The sequence below is a fragment of the Crassostrea angulata genome, unplaced genomic scaffold, assembly GCF_025612915.1.
Source record: "Crassostrea angulata isolate pt1a10 unplaced genomic scaffold, ASM2561291v2 HiC_scaffold_130, whole genome shotgun sequence".
Taxonomy (NCBI): domain Eukaryota; kingdom Metazoa; phylum Mollusca; class Bivalvia; order Ostreida; family Ostreidae; genus Magallana; species Magallana angulata.
Genome location: NW_026441685.1, coordinates 54,588 through 67,500, shown reverse-complemented (window position 1 = coordinate 67,500; position 12,913 = coordinate 54,588). Strand labels below are relative to the sequence as shown.

Sequence of the window (12,913 nt, the reverse complement as noted above, 5' to 3'; positions counted from 1 at the left end):
AGAAAAACTCAGTTCCTGTCGTCAAAACAGGATACTTCCTGGCATTTGTTAACTTTGGAACTTTGTAAACGATGAACCTAGTATAAATGAAATAATTAAAGACAGGTATGTTATTTAACATTACGACTCACTATTATTTCATTACTTTTACGTATGGCATTTGTTTAATTTATAAAGTAAAACTGACTTTCAAATTGAAAATTGGAAAATGTTATTTTTCTAAGAAATATGTCAGTGCCTACTCAATATATATACGGGATTTTTAAAAAAAGAAATAGTATAACAATTAGTTGATGTTACACCATATCGTAAAATGTTGGGTCTGCAATGTGACCTCATTGATTAATAAATAGTTATATCAGTGAAATATGTTGACTTTGGCAAAATAGAAGTATATCTCGTTAAACATTTACCAGTCAAAAATTTGTGACACTTTAAAAACTTTCTGAAGGTTTTTTTTTTCACAAAAAGATACATGTAAATTACATTAGCTGCTGCAAGGATTATGGTTATCTACGTACTATGTTAAATGTAAGAAATTTAACATTGTCAAACACATTTTTTTTACTAACATTTTTGTTTTAATATTTTGATCAAAGAATAAGCTGACATTATCTTTACTCCATATTACAGAAAAAAGAAAGAAAAGAAAAAAAATAAAGAAATAAATTCATTATACATATACCAAAACCACGGAAAAACAACAGAATTGTTTTTTTTTTTCATACAAAACGTGATACAGTCTTACCAATCAACATCCTTTCCATTCGGATCCTTGCAAGTTATAGTGCAATTAGTAAAGCACTGGTAACCCAGGAAGATTATCATACAGAGAAGCTGCTTCATATTGATATCGTACGGTGTATCTTATATCGTACATTTACAATATTAAATTGTGTTTTCTTCGTGTGTTTTATATATACTGTTTTATTCAATTATTTTTTTACAATGTTTACATACTAATTCATTGGTTAATTTTACGTATCAATCAATAATTTCCTTTTTTACAATGTGTACAGTCCAGTTCATTGGTTTCATTTTACGTAGCCAATAACTTAACGTAAAAACAATTACAAGGAGTTGTTCTTTCGTACTAATTGCATGCTACTCTAAAATAATATATTTCGTGATTATCGATAGCCGACACTTGGCCTCCAACTTTTATTGTGAAATTAATTTTGTGAAATTAATTCATAACCTGAATAACCTTTTTACGTGATTTTAAAAAACCCATAAATATAAGACATTTTCTAAAGAAATAATTCATTGTGTTGTATTAAATAACTGTAAATAACCAAGCCATTGTGTAGTTGTTGGTTTATAATTTAGACTGATAATTAGGTTTTATAATTAGCCCCCTACCGGTTTTCACCGGAGGGGACTATATCTTTCCTCTGCGTCCGTCAGTCCGTCTGTCTATCTATCTCACTTCAGTTTTCCACACTTTCTTTTATTTATGCGTTTGAGGAATAATATGAAAATTGCTGAACAGCTTCAAAATGTCAAACTATGGATTAAGTTTACACTTTTGTAGGGTCTGGTTGACATATTTTCGGTAAAATTATTTTTTTTTATATTCCAATTCTTTAATGATCGGGTTCGGTGTGTATTGAATAAACGAGGAAAGTATGTAGCCATTAATAATATCGTGCATTTTTTGGACCATTCCTTTTATTGTTTCTAACAAACAAATAAGTTCTATAAAATAGTGTCAAGCATTGTGATGTAAATTTAATCGAAAGTTTGGGGGTTTTTTTGTTTCTTTTTTTGTTTTTGTTTTTGTATAAAAGCAGTTGGGTTCGGTTTCGGGTTGGTCTGTTGAGTTGGGGTACAGAAGACGATAAGAAATGATATTCTGCATATCAGTGCATTGTTTTCACAAATTTCTACAAACCGGTAGGGGACCTGTATTGCTTATGCAATACTCTCAGAATGCTTGGTTAGTTAATTAATTATCAGGAAAAGTAAGTGATTTAGACAAGTGACTGTATTGTCTTGTTTTCTGGAGAAAGAAATAAATCCACAAATAGTATACCATGTCATTTTAAAGCAAAAAAACAGGTATACTAGAATAGAAACCAGCAGAAACATACTTTTTTTTATTAGCGTGTGATTCTTGTCGAAAAATAAACATGGACTACTAAATTAGGAAAAATGTTGTATAATTGATTTATAATTCTTGCTACTTGCAATCTTTTAATATATTTTCATTGAAATATACTTTCAATCTGCTACATTTTATAGTTGACCTTAGGAAGTACCTTTTCTATATTTCCCCCACGATTAATGTCTTGTTACACGCTTGCTGCAAATCAATTAAAATTGATTACCTCCATATATTAAATGTCTACTTTGACCAGCTGTTACATTACCAATACAAAATAAACACTGACATGGGTAGTATATTAAGATAATTGCACAAATTCAGTCAATAAGTGATGAACGCCTTTTTTAGTATATTCCTCTGTCGGCAGGTATGATGTTATAAAGTCAATTTAGCAACCACTAATACAAATTACCGTGTTTGCAGAAAAGTAGCACACATTGCAGGAATGTAAACTAGATATAAATTTAATACCTCATAAATACCTCATAAAATTATGCCAACTCTGTGCAAGTGCATGTATATATCCAGGTACATGTATGGAGGACACTTTCATGTATGCGGGATATTTCAACAAGTAAGATTGTAAGCAACTTTCTCATTTTCAAGAAATACATTTTATATCAGTTACCAATTTTTTAAAATAATTTTTATTCCATTTTCTTAGATCCAAAGCACTAAAAGGCGCTCTGCTTGGGAGTTGATATTTTTTATTTTGAATTGTGGAAATAGAACTTCGGTTGCTTTCAAGACAGCTCAAAATATGTTATTGTAACTAAAGAGCATATTTACCGCTGTTGTTTTTTAACGATTTGTTGGAAAAACGTGTGTTTATAAACAAATATGCTCAAAAAAGATTGTGCATTTTTCATAAATTCAAATTAAGCTTATAAGAAACCTCAATATTGACATTCTCAAAAAGTGATGTGTCCTTATCTCCAATGGTTAACTCCTAATTTCCACGACATATTGATTTTAACAATACTAATACTGCACTAGATATAGGCTAAATATAAACGTTTTATTTTTGCATTTTCTTATATATGTTTGCACAAAACTTGACATACTTTATATTGTAAAGTTCTTATTTTCGATCAGCTAATATAATTATTTAGGACCATAATTTTTTGTGTGCATTTTAGCACGCTCCGAATTTGCCGAGTTTTTTATGATAAGTACAATACCAGTTATCGGCTTCCTAGGGATGTCTCACTACATATGAATTTTCATACTAAGCAAAATGTAATTTGAATTATGCCCTTTGTGGTGTCAGCCTAAATGTCGTTAAGGTTCTAATACAAAAACATAACTTATATTATGGAAGTATTCGTTTGTTATCATACGGTAATACCCATTATCTAAAATGTTCTATACATAACTGTGCAATGAGACGTTTAACTGCACTATGATCTTTTTTTATAGCTGTTATATGTATTGATATTATATGTCAAATCAAAGAAGGAATATAATAACATCGTATCAATATATAATGTTTAACTTCTAACTCCTTTCCCCCTACTGCTGAAAATGCAAAGAAGTAAATCAGCTGTTAAAATAATATCGTTTAAGTTCCTGTTGAAAATATATTCAAGAAAATTTTCAAGCAAACTTACTTTTCTGTATTTGAAACAGACGACTTGGTCAATAAACCCCCTCAGATTGTCGCGTGCTATGAACCCGAACTATTAGCTGATGGTAGGGCTTAGCCGGTAACTGGTACAGAACAACTAAATCGCTTTAATATTAATAAATTTGTTTTTAAAAATAGCATTTACCGGTGTGGGAATGTAAAATTTGTTATATGTTTACGGTAATGTCAAGACTTTTCTTTTGGTACTTGATCAAGGACATTGTAAAAAGTTAACTCTAAAGAGTAAAAAGTTCTTGTACAGAATTTAAACTTGCCGTTCACTTTGACCACACTAAAATGTTTTAATGTAAAAATCCATCATTTCTGCCCATTGGTACATATGTAGATAAAAAGGGTTAACATTGTGAATGTTTAATATCGTGCTTTACATTATCCGTTATTATATGCGTAGTATTAAGATTTCTTCAAAGTTGTCTTGTTGCGTAAAATACAGAAAACATGTATGAGACATATAGTGTTTTTTTCATTTGTAACTAACTTTGTTGGAAGATTTTGAAGATCCGTGCGAGTATAACAGTAACAAAAATTGAAAGAAAACAAAAATAACTTCTCCTTAACCTGTTAGTCAATATACTGTCGTAGATTTCCTGTTATTTCATATCTCCTAAACCTAATTGATTTTGATTATAATCGGTGTATTTTGTTAACCTAAGTAAACAATATCGTTCTCGAACAAAAATGAAACAGCTTAATTATCAGTAAGTTTACGAGTATCTTTGTGTTTGGAACCACAATAATGCTCATCTTATATAACCAGCTGTCTAAAAATTACATTTATAATAGGGTCTTCTTTATCACCGCTGGTTAAAACGTAATGATTTAGACATTATTATTGACAAAAAAAGAAATATGGGAACATAATTTGATTTTGCCTAATTTACTAACAAATAAAGGCTAAACAACAATTGGGTTTTTTAATATAAATTATATAAATGCCATTCTAATTATGAATAGATACAAATAATCGGTTTATCACAAATACAGGGAATTAGAAAAAAATGCTGGATGTAACGTTGGTTTGGTAAACATTTGCTTTAGCATAATATTTTGTCAATATACAAACAAAACTTCTCAATAACACAAAGTTATTGCTCGTCTCAGTTGTTTCAATGTTTAGGTATGCACAGGCGCCACTTCAGTGTATGTTTACGATATATCTGGAAACGAGCTCCTACCTAGGTCTTCTTACTTAATATTCTGCAAGAAAAAAACAAAACAAAGGAAAAGCAAGGAGCAACAAATAAAGCATAAATGTATTTAAACTTTTTCACGTAAGATAGTTATTGATTGTAAATTTGCATTTATTAGATTACATTTTTTCCAATACTTACTTTTTTGGCGTCAGTTTAATCCGACCGAATAACAAAAATGATTGCTTACGCTCCTTTACATACATACCAAAAGGAGATTTACATTCCTCCCAAGCAATAGCACACGCATCAAGACGAACAAGACCAGAAGTAAACTCCAATAGGGAATACACAGTATACTTTTAACTAAAATGAATGCTGATAAAGTACTTATAACACATATGGTCTAAATGGATACAGTTATGTTAAAAGGAAAACGTAAAACTATTAGAATACATAATAAAACTAAGCATACTTAAAACAATGTCTGTAAATTTGTGTTCACATTACATGGTCTAGAGATTCATAACAACTTAATGTAACATCAATGAAAATATATGTAAATGTAGGACATTTGGAATTGCATATCTGTTACATTAACCTTTCAGCCACCTTACAAATGACGGAATTGCAGGTTTGTCTAATGTTTTCCCATCTTCTTTGGATAAGGTTTTAGTGAATCTACCAGTTTTCTTTTCAATTTAGCAAGCAATATACAAATTGATTGCAGTTGCTACAATCATTGTCATTAGATTTTCCAGAAACGTTATTTGTTTTGATATAAATATTCGATTCAGAGTTTTACAAGAAAAGAGTATTTAAAAGGTAAAGTTAAACTGATATCAAAAAAGGCAAAAACCTATAAGACTGAATTCGACCATGAACATAATAAAAAAAGAATATTATTTAGAAATAGTTATGCATCGCATTATTTACATGTGAACCAACATCAAATTCCATTTGAATTATTTTTTACTGTTACCCACCTAAAGAGAGTAAGACAATTCTTAATTCTTACTTTGAGATACTTGCACAGTTCGTATTATGATAATATAATAGTGTGTGTCTTTTTTGCCGCAACTTTGTTCAAAGATAGCACGCCGCTTGCCGGTTCTGCGAAAATTATCACGCAGTAATCGATGGTGTCAATTGCAGCATGTTTTCCAAACATATTGTGTTTACGTATAATATAGTTGGTGTAAATTTCGCAGCTGTCCTACGAAATGATTTTTTTGCTATTCGAAATTTTATCATATAATCATGTCACTAAAAAAAACAAAAATCATGTTTTATATGTTAAAAATATCCGTTTTAAATAGTAACTTTAAACATAGAAACAATCCAAATGTATTATAAAGAAATGTATCAACTCCCTCATACTACCGAAGATATGTTACATGATTGACTATGTAACAGAAGTCAACTACATTGTAAATATTCTTAAGCATTTGGAAATTAGCAGCAATCTTTAAAATGAAGTTACAACATGGTACGAATGTTGAAAGAAAATAACAAGATATCAAACGCAGTTTCCATAAAAAATGCACGACTTACTATAAATTCCCCTTAAAACTATAAGTCTTTGGACTTAGGTGGATCGAAAATATATTCTAGTAAAAAATACCTTCTGTCAATGGGCTAAGAAATCCCACTCCATCTTTTATAAGCTAAGAATGTGTATTTGAGGCGTTCTTTTCAACACAATTCATACCATTTTCTCGATATATATAGAATACATATATTTCACGTGTTAACTCCTTTTTTTAAACTCAACTACTCTTTGACGTTGTGACAAATGGTTTACATTGGATAATAATACCGGTAAAAACAAACAAAATACATATAAAAAAAAAGATTCTACCACACCGACCATACCTTCATTGCAGAAATATCCTTTCCAGCCATATATGCACCCAGAATCACACAAACCATTGAATCTATTACACCCAGCGCATGTTGCAATGCATTTTTCTGAACAATCTTTGCCAAAAAATCCATCAGGGCATGCTAACGTGAGGCGAACAAATAAAGGTGATATTAAGATTGTATATTTCAATTACAATTCAAAACAATTTGTGTGGTTTACAAATCCTTTATTTACATTTCAACTTACGAGTTTTGCAGCGACCCCCCTGATAACCAGCATCACAACCGGTTAGACAGGTTCCATTTATAGGAGAGCATTGGTCGATGTCACGGCAGTATCCACATTTGTTGTTGCATTGATTACCGTAAAATCCGTCACCACAATCTTTTGAAAAAGTTTGATTGCTATGTTTAACATTATTTATTACCCGATTTAATGCCCAAATACTGTTATTTATATTATCATTAATCTAGTATATCTTCTAGAAAATCCAAAATATATGTCAAACATATACTGCCAATGACTTGACCTGCATGAAAAGCACAAAAGTCTTTAACTTTATGCTTTTATATTAATGTTCATCTATAATTACTCACGTGTTTTACACAGATTTCCATCGTAACCATCCTCACATCCTGTTAAGCATCGTCCATTGACATTAAAACATTGGTTCACGTCCAGACATTTACCACAAGTTTCACTGCAGTCAATACCGTACTGTCCTCTGTTGCAAGCTAAAACGAGTATGTTTATAGATATAAACCTTGATGGTGGAATTTGGGTTCAATTTTGATATTTTCATAGGTACATTATTATAGTTTTGTTCGCTGCTGCAGACGTCTTTTAATCCCAAATTCTATCGTCGCTATTCGAGATTTTAGATGTTTCAATACTTGGAGAACTGTTACGGGCGGTTGTATTAACAATAAGAAATGTATAAATAAAGAAGTATAACTAGTTATTATTTATGGTTGATAAACTAGTTTATCGTATTACTCATTTCAATAATTTTATATATCTCATTTCGTTGTTCTATTTGTTCAGTAATTTATGTGAACATGCATTCATTATAATTCATATTTATCTATACATTGCCATCTTCTCTTGAATTGTGTACTTTCGAGTTTTGCATAAGAACCCCTGATAACCGGCATCACATCCAATTAAGCATGTTCCATTTATATGAAGGCATTTATTCGTGCCGCGGCAGTGTCCACAGTTTTTAATGCATTTAAAGCCGTATGAACCGCTAACACAACCTTGTTTATGAAATAATAAATATTTTTAGATAGTCTTATATAGATGCTATATAAAAAGATACCCAGTTCTTTTCTACTGTACATGTATTACATATTTTTAAATTATATGATAAAAACAAATTATGCCTATTTGTAAATTTCTTCTTCTCATATATTTTTGTATTGTACAAGTAAAACCTACAATGTATGTAATATTGGGGGTTTTTTTCGTCACAATTTTTTTTTAAGTTGCCTGCTGTGATTTATATAAGAATGCTTTCGTTGTACATGTAACTGTGTACTTACGAGCATTGCATAAATTTCCTTCATAACCATCGGCACATCCAGTTAAGCAAGTTCCGTGGACATTGGAGCATTTGTTTATGTCACGACAATGTCCACATGTTTCATTACAGTCAATGCCAAACGACCCTTTTTTGCAAGCTAAAATAAATGAAAATACCAACACCTTATAACGAAAGTTTTTGTTTTACATTATTATTATTGTTTTACGATCGATTTATTACGTTATATGTACTGTGGTCAAATTTGTCTACATTGAATTCTAAAATTACAACTTTTAATAAAAGAATAAATATATCAAAAGTGAAGTATGAAAAACGTTTACCTTTTTTTGAGTGATTAGAGTAACTTTAATTAAACTAAAGGAGAGTCACTAAAGTGATATTGTATTTTAGTCACTTTTTGAATTCCATATAACGATCAAATTTGAACACACACGCATGTCTGACCCTCTTTAAAAGGTCAGGGTTCATAATTTTATTCTGCCTTTTGAAAAAAAAGATGTAAAAATAGCACCTTACATTTTAAATTATTTATGCTAAACCAGTATTTAATGTGCCTCCCTTTGATCAATCATCTTTTTAAAATATTTTCCATAAATAAAAGGAATTTGACGCAAATCAATATTTTTTTTACTACATTTTGTCTCTGATTCCAACAATTGTTTTTATATTTATTTCTGAAATTTGATTTGTTAAACAAAAACAACAAGTTTGTGTCAATAATTGTGTTTCCATTTACGTTGAATAAAACTGGAGTTTGATTTAGAACTTACACCTCTCCCCGACAAAAAAAGGAAACATTTGCATGCAATTGACACTGCATTTTACAAGAATAAAGCATTGACACTATATCTAAGAAGCTATGATAATATAATTTCATAATGAACTTAAAAGATGATTTGTGATTCAATTAAATATCAACATCAGTCTAAATGATTCATTCTTCAATCATTTGATTGATCAAATATTATGTATATGCATATCTATATGTAATTTATTCTTTGACATATGTCCTGTTTCTATATCTACTCACGTGATTTACACAGATCCCCCTGATACCCAGCACTGCATCCGGTTGCACATGTGCCATTGATATGATCACACAGATTACCATCACTACAGTGTCCACATTTTTCAGTACAGCGTATACCGTAAAAATTGATGTCACAGGCTTTAAAATAGAATCGACACAAATGCATTGCTTCTATTTATTAAATAAAACAGCTTTAAACAAGGCATATAAATGTTTAGTTTTTCGAACGATAAACAGGCAATGCATATATTAGCACCAAGCGATATAAACATTTTATTCCCCTAACACTACATCTTTAAATTTAGAATGTATTTGGTTGATATTAGTTCACGTGTTTTACATAGTTCTCCCTTATAACCAACATCACATCCAGTTAAGCATGTTCCATTGGTATCGGAACATTGGTTCACGTCAAGGCAATGTCCACATGTTCCATTACATCCAAAGCCATAAAATCCGCTTTCACATGCTAAGGCGTTTAAACATTATTAATATATTTTACTTTCAATGCATCAATACATATGTGGTTCAGTAAAATACATCTGTTTTCATCTTTTTGTACAAAAATAGTTTTCCATGATTTAAGAAACGTGTATGTTTCATTGATTATGATTTTAGAATATTGGTAAAGATTTAAATAAAATGCGTACAAATATATAGTAATGAGTGAATAAAATCATGTAACTGTATACACTCAAAATTTAAAAAAAAATATTTTTCAGTGTAAGGAACTAGCTTTATCCGAAAATTGCTCCCACTTATGTTTCCTAAAGTAATAAGCACACACTCTTAAAAACACTCTTAAAAATACTTCTTTTTTTCATGATCGCTTACAATATAGTTGATATCAGATATGATATGATTGATACAAAATTACGCCACTAAGGCATTCATTTCACAAATACTTCAATCATTATTAAGAGCATGAATAGTTTAAAATTTATTTTAAAAAATCAGGATGTTTGCTGTAAAATTGGTCCGCATTAACGTGTTCAAAAAATGAAGTTTTTATATTTGAAATCGCATGAATAAGTAAATATATTTAGATTATAAAGATGTTACAATCTTTATTTTCAATCATTTATCATATAAATTAATAAAATAAATGCTCATGATAATAAATATATTAGATTACTTGCCTAATTCACAAGTGTGACCTTGGTACCCAGGTTTACAGCCCTGACAGGTGCCCGTCTCTATGTGACAGTACTGACAGTTAACGTCTGGACACGGAATGGAGCAGTTAGATCCGTAAAACCCTGTTACCGGACATCCTGCACATGAAATGTTATTTATTACATATGCTTTTTTACATACATTTTTAGTCTATACAATAAAACTATATTTTCAAAAAGGGAACGTACCATTCACTTCTACTTCACAGAGACAAGTGGAAGCGTACTTCGAATAGTCGTCAGGATAGATAACTCCTTGCAGTCTTTCATTGTAGTAAATAACATACTGCCCGTGAACAATACAAAAAATTCTAACTGCAGTAATGGTGCTTCGTGTGAAGTTTTCGTCTTTCAAACATAATTTTCCATCTGATAGATTTGTTGTTTTGGATACATACACCGAAAATCCAAGAAAGCAGTCAGTATAATGTTCAAAGTAGGAACCTGTATTTGAAAAACTCAAGTCAAAGAATATTTTGTTTATTTATAGATAGTAAGGTATCTTAATAAATATAAAAATAGCTCTTAAAGATATTACTAGATATATGTATGTTTTAAAATAATTGAATAAAAAATCTTTGGTACTGATTCTTTGTATTTTCAAACCGATGGACTACTCACAGTATCATGTACGCTTTTCCGAGTGCTTTAACCTTTTATTTGAAGTGTTTCGTAAAACAATCTATTTTGATTTCAAAATTTCGTCAATAATAATGTAATATTGAAGTTCTATGTTTTTCTCGTGTCTGTTTTTTAAATGTAACAGATGGCTAAAATTTCATTTTCATTTTTTATATTAAAATTCAAATAAAGATACCCTTACGATATTGAAATTTGCCAATGACCTCCATTCGGGTGTATTATCAACACATATCACATGGCTCTCAAAACGTATCCCACCAAATGACATATTAAGTGCCATTTACTATTCTGTTTTATTTTAAATCAAATTTATATCACTACAAGATAGCTTTTAACCAATACTGTAATAAACAATACCTACTCTATCAACGTTTAAATAACCATTAAAAGTGCTGCCTATTGAATAATTTATTCAAACTTATTTTTAATTGTTTTGATATAGTACACACGTAAAATCAAAATATTCATTCAAAATTAAAATTAATGTGTTTTTGCGGTTCTGTTTAAATCATAATAATGAATTAAAAGGCTGTGTTTTCAAGGTGCATTACCTTTTATGAAGTATATATCGATGTGATGGATACTGTGTACGCTAGTCAGGTTCACCCACCAGGTGGCAGTGCGTTTGTATAACGCTGATACAGCACATTGACCTCCATACCAACTCATGTTAGTTTTGCGGCCATCAACAGCGTTGTTTGCATCATAAATGTATGTATCGTTGCCTAGTAACAGGGGGTACTTTTGGTATGCTGGTTTGTTGAGTGCAACATTGACTGTCAAAATGAACGCACTATATATAGAACTAATAAAAGCACTAATCGTGTTTTTAAAAAAAAATGTCGTTTTATATGTATTGAACACTACATACGATTATCATTATAAAGTCGAATCGATATAAATAACAAATATTATATTTCACTTGGTGGAATGAGAAAAAACACACAACCATGGCCAGTGTTACGGAAATGTTATTTTTCCTGCAAATATAACAGTTAATATATTAAAAAGACACATGTCCAAAACCGTTTTTCTTATATGATCAGCAAATGGTTTTTTTTTAAACGTTAATTATTTTTTTTTTAAACGGGGGGGGGGGACTCTATGACAAGTAATTTTTTTATATATAAGTTTAAGAAAAATGTCTGCTGCAAGAAAAGAGAAAATAAACTGCAATAAACATTATGTAAAAATCTTTATTATTCAACAACATTGTATCTGAGATAAATTCTATTTAAATAAATAAACGATCTTATAAATTACGAATAATGACATTTACTAGAAAAAATAGGCATGTTTATATTTTATTTTTCATTCAAATTCATGTACGTTACGTTGATACTTTTATTTTTATTAATTAATCATAATTCATTATTTGAACAAATGCTGCGCTCGCCCCAATGGTCGCACCGTAAAACATATTATTTTACTTGGTGGAATGAGAAAAAACACACAACCAGTGTTACGGAAATGTTAATTTTTCTTGCAAATACGATAACAGTTATTATATTAAAAAGACACATGGACCATTAATAAAATGTTACTGCTTTTTGACTCAGTCCGTCTCTTTCCCTGCACCCCTTTAGTTTTAACTGTTAACTCGTACATTTAGATTGAAAAAAATAATTTAAAATATGTATCAAAATTTGATGATCTTATTTAAACTTACCATACGCGCTTGAAATCGTCAAAATTCCTACATAAAAACAGATCTGAAACATGATCTACCGTCTATACACAATATGATCATGTACATGAAAAGCAGTTA

The 12,913-nt window shown here is 30.1% G+C and overlaps 1 pseudogene; it reads right to left on the bottom strand.

Annotated features, from left to right (window-relative positions):
- Positions 1–6,522: 6,522 nt before the first annotated feature.
- Positions 6,523–12,913, bottom strand: LOC128169435 (multiple epidermal growth factor-like domains protein 11; annotated as a pseudogene).